The sequence below is a fragment of the Nelumbo nucifera genome, chromosome 3 (genome assembly GCF_055504915.1).
Source record: "Nelumbo nucifera cultivar China Antique chromosome 3, China Antique-T2T, whole genome shotgun sequence".
NCBI classification, from domain to species: domain Eukaryota; kingdom Viridiplantae; phylum Streptophyta; class Magnoliopsida; order Proteales; family Nelumbonaceae; genus Nelumbo; species Nelumbo nucifera.
In genome coordinates, this window is record NC_142651.1 from 108,742,721 (window position 1) to 108,751,051 (window position 8,331).

General features: G+C 37.2%; 1 long non-coding RNA gene across 1 annotated transcript; it reads right to left on the reverse strand.

Moving 5' to 3' along the window:
• Positions 1–5,770: 5,770 nt before the first annotated feature.
• On the reverse strand, positions 5,771–8,118 carry LOC104607062 (uncharacterized). Its single transcript, XR_736892.3, has 2 exons — positions 6,198–8,118; positions 5,771–6,017 (listed from the first exon to the last, which is right to left on the reverse strand). It is a non-coding gene; the product is annotated as an uncharacterized LOC104607062 (long non-coding RNA).
• Positions 8,119–8,331: the final 213 nt, after the last annotated feature.

The window sequence follows — 8,331 nt, forward strand, 5'->3', positions numbered from 1 at the left end:
GAACAACTAGGTGACACCCAAAACCACTTAGGCAACAACTTGACTTAGCCAAGTTGATGGTGTCCCACCTGGCGGCCTAGCCCAAGCGCGAACTGGCGGCCTGGCACAGGCATCGAACTGGCGACCTGGCACAGGCGTCGAACTGGCAACCTGACACAGGCGCCGACCTGGCGACATGCGAGACATGCTCGCCGACAAATTCGGCATGCATATCCTATCACTCTTACAATCCTTCAAAGTTGGTCCACGTGCCGAACGTTCCGGAGGGTGGTCAACGGGCATGGCGGTTGCCTTAGGGAATCTCAGACCACTTAGACGACTTCTCGGAAATCTCGGATGCGATGTGTGAAGACCATGCCAAACAATGCCTATATAAAGGCACTAACCCCAATGGCATAGGGGGGCAAGTCTCTAAAGAACTACGAAGCTCAACAATCAATCCAGGTCGCCACTAGGCAGCTCGGCCCTCTGGTCAGCTCAACAACTAATAGGCAGCTCGACCCTCTGATCAGCTCGGCAGTCTGGTCAGCTCGTCACCTAACCTGCCTACCTCGGCCCAGTCAGCTCGTCACCTAACCTGCCCAGCTCGGCCCAGTTAACTCGGCACCTAATTTGCCCCCAGCTCGGCCTGGTCAGCTCGGCATCCAAGTCCTCATCCAGTAAAAGTTCACTTTGGCCTCTGAGTCATCAGCCACTTGAAAGCAGACCAAATGACGAGGTACTTGGCACAAAAAATTGATACATCACCAAAAATTGATTCATTAGTTCCCAATGTGCAACTGGATACCTCTACCTTCAGACTGTATCCAAGTTGTGTGAACATACATTATTGAAGAGAACATTCAGTACAAACTCTAAAAGCATGGGATTCAGCAATATATTGAAAACATCTCTCTATGAATTTAACATACATGTAAGTATTTATTTCCAATATACGGCCCAAATGCTATGTGATTAGAATTTTTGTTTACAGGAAATCCATGCTCTATACAATATGTACCTACAAAATCACACCAATACCATGCTGGTGGGACTGCAGAAAGAAATTGACTAGTCCTGAAGAACTTTGGCCTTGCGGGGATTAATTTGGCTTGTCATGTGGCCTCAGCCCGATTTAATTATGGTTAGTAGAGGTTGTTTATTTAAAAAGAGCAGTCAGTTCAAACCAGTGTTTTCAAAGCCAGACCGGATCAGATGGTCGGACCAGAAAAACTGGTGGGAACTGTCATTTGACTAGTTTTGTTTTATCCTAAAATCATTTTTTGGCTAAGAACCGTTGGTTTGGTTAGAGAATTGTTAATCCATGTGGTTGAACTGTTGAATTATCAACCTCGATAACAGCTTTTTACCGTTTTTTGTTTTTATATTTTTTATAATTTTTTGTCAGAATGGGCTGTCTGTTCGAACTGAACAATCGGACCAGTCGACCTAAAAACCTTGGTTCAACTTTGCCTCAACTCTTAACAGATTTTATAAAATTTCTTTTTAACAACTTTCCCTTAACTCTATGTTTCTCATACCCTATCACACCAAATACAGAAGTAAAGTTGACTATACTCCTAGCTTAATCGACAGGAGAGATCTTCTTTCTTTTCGTTCTTCCTGCAGCTGCTGCAGTGTTAATCCGTGTTGATTCCAGGAAGTGGAATAAAGGCTGGTTGGGAGGCAACACAAATAAGACAGAGGCTCAAAGTAAGTACATCACTGAGCTCATAAGTCAAACCAACATATATGAAAAGGGTTCATGTTAGCAAAAGATGGGAAATGATTTATGAAAAGATGGGTTAATGTATGTGCGTGACACCTCATAAAAGTGTTTGAAACCCTGAAGAGACATGATGGAGCGCTTGAATTCAACAACGCTTCTGTTCTGTCTGTCATTCTCCTCAAGTTCCAAACAAACCCCCCCTCCCAAACACAGTCTAATAGTCTAATAGCCTCCAAATACTGTGTTGTGTCATGTGTGTGTGGAAAAGAGACAAGTTTTAGTGGCTTCTGAAAGAAAAAGAAGAGAAGGCTTAAAGATGAGCATTAATGTCAACTGAAAAATGAAAGGTTTGTAGCTTTTGCAATGCCCACTTGTGAACATCATCATTTGGGTGTCAAAAGCTAGCTTGCATTGTTTTGAAAGTCGGGCCGAGATGGTGATTGGACCATCATTTTGGACTAACCAAAACATGGAAGCTGCTGCACAGGAAATCCACTGGGATAAGTAGACTCTATTCCACTTCACAAATTTGAAATTACAACCGCTTTCTACTCTACTATTACCCTCCCCCTCCTATAACCGCATCCTATCCATGAATTTAGCATTGATCCTTAGGATTCACCCCACCTGTACAATAGGGCTAAGATTTATTGGGGCGGATTCAACAATAAAAACCCTTTCTTCTTTTAGGGCCTGTTGTTGATTATAATAAAAAACAGGGAAGTTGTTTAAAATTCGCCATGAGTTCTTAGCATTTCTCTTAAACTCACCATAATTTTTCAAAATGTCTAAAACTCATCATGTCACTAACTTGACATTAAACAGACTAACGGGTGTTAATATATTACCATTTTAAACTTCATAAAAAAATATAAAATATATACAAAATAAATTAGCGGGTGTTAATATATTACCATTTTGAAATTTAGACATGAAAAAAAGGAAAAAGTTCAAAAAATATTTTCATATATAAAATACATAAAAAATATAAAAATTATAGAAATTGCAAACAAAATTAAAAAAAAATATTTTCAAATTATAGAAACTATAGAAATTGAAAAACAAAATAAAAAATAAAAATTAGAAAAAACACCAAAAATTATAGAAAAATGCAGAAGTTACAAATAAATAACAAAAAATACAGAAAAAATTATACATTGTAGAAAATAGAAAGTGTAAAAAAACAGAAATTATAAAAAAGCATTGGAAATTATAGCAAAACACTAAAAATGAAAAAAAAAACAAGAAAGTTGAAAACTGAAAAAGACCATTTTTCCTCTAACTCGCCATTCAGGGTAGTTTGGTCATGAAAATTGTTATTTATGCTGACGTGGACACCTCTATTAAGAAGCATTAACGGTGCACTAACGGAAAGTGGATTTTGGAAAATAAAAACTTAATGACATGGTAAGTTTTAGACATTTTGAAAAGTTGTGGTGAGTTTAAGGGAAAAGTTGAAAACTCATGGTGAGTTTTAAACAATTTCCCTAAAAATAAAGGTTCAAAGCATGGTTTAACCAGATCGGACTGGATGGTTGGATTAGTTGACCCGGGAATCGGTTAGGTAACTGGTTCCATTTCACCCTAGATAAAACCGCTTTTTAGCCAAAAACCGTTGATTTTGTCAATAACCCGTTGACTCGGGTAATCAAATTGTTGACTTAGACAATGGTTTTTGGCTGTTTTTATTTTTAAAATTTTTTTAGGTCAAAACAGGCAATTCATTCAAACCGGACAATCAGAGTGTTCAATCCGAGAACTGGTCCCCATAACGGTTTTGTGTCCGTTTCGGTTTTAAAAACCTTGGTTCAAAGTATGGGTATTATGTATTATTTCCATATGCTCAAAAATGGATATATATTGAGATATGCTTTAGATATGCATAAATATGGTGGAAGGATATGGATATATTTGAACACAAGAGAAATTTTCATAAATATTACAAATGGATCAATAACGCTAAATCTAAGATTAAAATAATTATAAATAAAGAAATAATGAATGTATACTTAATGATTTATATGAAGAAAAAAAAACACATTACAATCAACAATCACGAGTCTTGGATATATAAAAATCATACGCACGAAGCTTCTAACATAATTATTTTATAATTTTTAATTATATAAATTATCCAAAACTAAAAATACATAAATTTTGGTAAATTGTTGTGGGATCAATAGGGTTCATAAATTATTGATGGAAATCATTTAAAAGGGACAAAGTATTCTAATAGAGGCCTAAATTAAATATTAGAATGGTAGCCACAACTTATCTTCTTCTTCTTCCTCTTCGTTTCAACAGCTAATTCTTTATACGAATGTATAAGCTATTTTTGGCTTTTTGTAAATTGGGGTCTCTTCAACATGCTTAAGAGATGAAAATAGGAGACAGTGAAGTGACGGAAGGCTGTTGTAGATGACAAATATGACAATTGGTGAAAAATAAAGATTCCACAAACACAAATATTGTATTGCATTGTAATGAAGGGTGATTTGGTTCGACCTAGAAAGAAGGGGACACGTGGGTGCGATCTGATCAAGGGATGATAGTTCAGTCTGGCAAGTCTAATTCGCAACATTTGGAGCTCGGGTATTCAGCCACCTCGGTGTAAAGGCACCTCGACATCCAATCCAATTCGAAACTAAAGAATCAAAGTACCAGGTCAGAGCTAATGACCCGAATCACCACGGAACTGACTCCAGAGGTCTCTCCAACAGATCCTAAGTTACTCGAGATCACGATGAGCTAACAAATCTCAGCTTTTCCAAGATCACGATGAGAACTCGTCCCAGCTCCGCCAGAGTCGGAGATGAAACGATAAGCCTTATCTACATACCGCTCCTCCAAAAGCGGAACGAACCTTATCTCCACACCCCGGAGATCCCGGAGCTCTTTCGTGAGACCCACGATTACTCCAATATATAAAGACAGAAACTTCAAGGCAAAGGTACGCGTGATTACTCTACTCTCTAGCACTCAAGTTCTCAAGCATTCAGCTCGCATTTATAGTATATTTACTGACTTAAGCATTGGAGTGACATCGTCGGGTTAGCTACTCCGGGTTCTCTGATAGATTGTTTTGTAGACCGATCCGGCTCGCCGTCTACCTGGAGTCTAGATCACCCTCCAGCTAGGAGTAGTCAGATCGCGCACCATCACATTGTATATACGTATCGATTTGTATCAACCAATACAAATGCAATAAATACATTACTATAAAATACTGCATGAGTAGAATGTCCACGAGGTCCATTCCACCTATGCTATGTTTGGATGCAAACGGGATTTCCTACTCACTATCTACCCATCGTCAAGTGCAATCATACATCTCTATTATGAATTGAAAGATGAGTGACTACAATTCATGACGAATAGAGAATGAATAAGAAAAGTGAATAGAAAATCTGGGTTCGTTTGGATGGTCTTGAGACTTGGAAATCGATACTATACAACACCTTTCAACACCATATCACGTTGATATTCTAAACCTTGATAAGAACAACTGCATTAAACCCTTTTGCAATATATAGATTGGCCCAAGTAATTAGCAAAGTTTTGTACTTGGACAGCATATATAGTTTAGTCATGGGGATATTCAAATATGAGTTTATATAGCCTTAATCAAATTCATATATAGACATAAATTAACTAGTGATATCAAAATGATTTGTGACATAAATATTTGTTTAAGATATATATAAATTAATGGATTCAAGAGTTGTAAAGTACTTATATTTGTTGAAACTAAATTTAGTTAGATTAAAGGATGGTCACAAAGTGTCACTGCACAAAAACAAAACCCGTGGTGTTAGGCTACATTATTATTCATTCCATAATAATAATAATAATAATAATAATAATAATAATAATAATAATAATAATAATAATAATAATAATAATAATAATAATAATAATAATAATAATAATAATAATTGCATGGAGGAGGCTTTGGCTCAAATGCTTTGTGTGTCCCCAACAATTCTCTCTCTCCTCTCTCTCATACAATGCAAACAGATATAACAGCATTAACATTTTGACCCTATTTAGTATTTAATAGAGTTTCATAAACCAGGATGCTTTGTGGCTAGCTTATATATATGATTATATAAAGAAGACCTTTTCTTTTCATTAATTCTACAAGAAATTAAAAGGGGCTTCATTCCGAGCATTGAACCATTACAGAAACGCCCTCGCTGCGCTCACTGGCCTCGATCTGTCAATTTCTAAACACATGCTTAATCATCTGCCCATACCCCAGAATTGATGCTGACTATCTCTGCTCCAAAGCTTTAAGTTGATATCGTACCTTGAATTGAATCCAATCTAATATTAGCAATCTTGCGAAATTTGCTAATTAATTCATCTGAAAACGTTAATTAATGTTTAGCTAATAATAAATCTTGCCAAGTTATAGCTAGCTAGCTCATTCATGATTCATCTTATGACTTGACATCGTTAAATTAGTTGTAATCAAGTTACGATGTACCTGAAAAGGAGAAACGCACAACGGTGCATGATTGTGTCTTGTTAACAATTCTCTCACTACCACCCGTCCACCCTCCACCCACCAGAAACAAAGAGAAGAGCAAGAATTTGTCACCTTTTGAACAAATCTAGGCACATGGGTTGTTTTTTCACTTTTCATAATACAAACTCCCATCATCTTAACAAGTCGATACCAGAGCCCAGAGCCCAGAGATGAGAGAAACCTCTGCCTGCCAATTGCTTTGCTTGATTACCATCTTCGTCCTGTAAAATTTAATATTGGATTGATTCCAATTAATATTTTTGTTCGAGTTTCTTGATGATGACCTTACTGTTTACTTTGTTTAGTACTCAATGCCATAATTGTTCAGTCCCAACTAACTTGCATTGCAAGAGAAACGAACGACAAGGAAGAAAAGAAAAAAAAAAAAGGACTCAAGGACTGCAGAAGATTAAAGTTCAATATTAAGAGTAGCTGTGTCTCTCAGTCTCAGCAACATAGAGGCTTTTCTTTACAACTACAGCTACTTACAGAAAATCTGAATAACACTAATAAATATATGACAAGTTCCCAAATCCCAAGTAGTAGAACAAGAAAAAAAAGAAATACAATTAATAACAGAAGGAAAAACATGTATTTCTGAGAGAGATAGAGAGATTCAATAATACAGTGGATATATTGTAATTGTACATAGGAGCAGTCACGAGGAGACTCTTCATAGATCTGTGAGAATATTTATTCTCTATTCACTCATCAGCCAACAAATAAAACAACGAAAACGAGGCCTGCAACAGCATATTTCTGTACATACAAAAACAAGGAAAATCCATGACAAGATAAGTAAATCAATGGCTTCCTAATTAACGCTTGGGTACTCTCTGGAGTGCTTCTTCAGTGATCACTTTCGCCATTTTTCTTTTGTTTTCCTCACATGCATATCCCATGATCCACTCGTGGACAGATGCTCAGGTCGAATAAAGCCCTCATTTGATTCTTGAGAATTAATCTTCAAACAGCTTGTGTGATGAGAGGAAATGTTTATAAAGAATTCAATGGTGGAATGGGGGCAGTGGGTTTGATTCAAATAGCTTAGCTCAGGAGGGATAGACAGAGAAAAAGAAGGTGAGTTGGGTGGAAACAGGGAAACAACAGAGATCAAACTCCCTATCCTTGGTATTGGATAGAGAATTAATCACAAACTGAAAAACAAAGAAAGCAAGCGTGACATGGGGTCTTACAAGGCCAAGAAAAGGTCTTACAAGGTCAAGAAGACTAGAAAAATGGGAATAAAGGTTGGTGATTGGATAAAAGAATAAAAAAAACACAACAAAAAAGATTAAAGAGGTGAGGAAGGTGTAGTGTAAAAGCTCAGGTAGGATAGCACCTAATCAAGGTGAACACTCCATTTTTATCGACAAACTTCCATTGTCAAGACAAAACCCCATTAAGATCTCTTCATCATCTTGTGAAGCTTTTGTTCCTGAAGATTCAGGTTGGACTGGAGAATCTGATTCCTGAAGCTTTGAACATGGAGATGATGGTGGAGAACCCATATAAGGCACTGCTGGCTTCAGAGCGCCAAGTGACCTACAAGGAATATTAGAATGGTGACAGCAAATTAATTGAAGAAGCAAGATTTGAGCTGAAGTTTTAGTATTAGAAGAAGCAAAATCTGTTTCTCCTAGCTACCAATTGAACATGGGGAAAGTCTGCTTTGATCCTGAGCTTGTCATGCTGAGATATGAACACCAGCTGCAAGACTGAAGAAAATTAATATATGTAAAGAATGTCAAAGGAGATGTCACAGAGAGAGAATCAATTATTTCTGCATTTAAGCTGAGCTCTATCTAACTGCATGTAGATAAGTAAACGGAAACAGAAGAAAATATTATTCTAACCCATTAAACAAGAACAACATAAAACAGACCTATTGCGGCAGGATCAACTTGGGCCTTCTTAAGCTGCGCTCTTACCGCGTACAAACTTCTCCCTTGCTTTCTTGTCTGAAAACTTCTCTCTGCCTCGAAAGAAAGAAAAGAGAAAACTCATACGCGGAGAGAGAGAGGTGGGAAGTGAGAAGATGGTGAGGAGATGGTTGGGCTTTAAGAAGGGAAGGCTGGGGACAGCCAGTGGG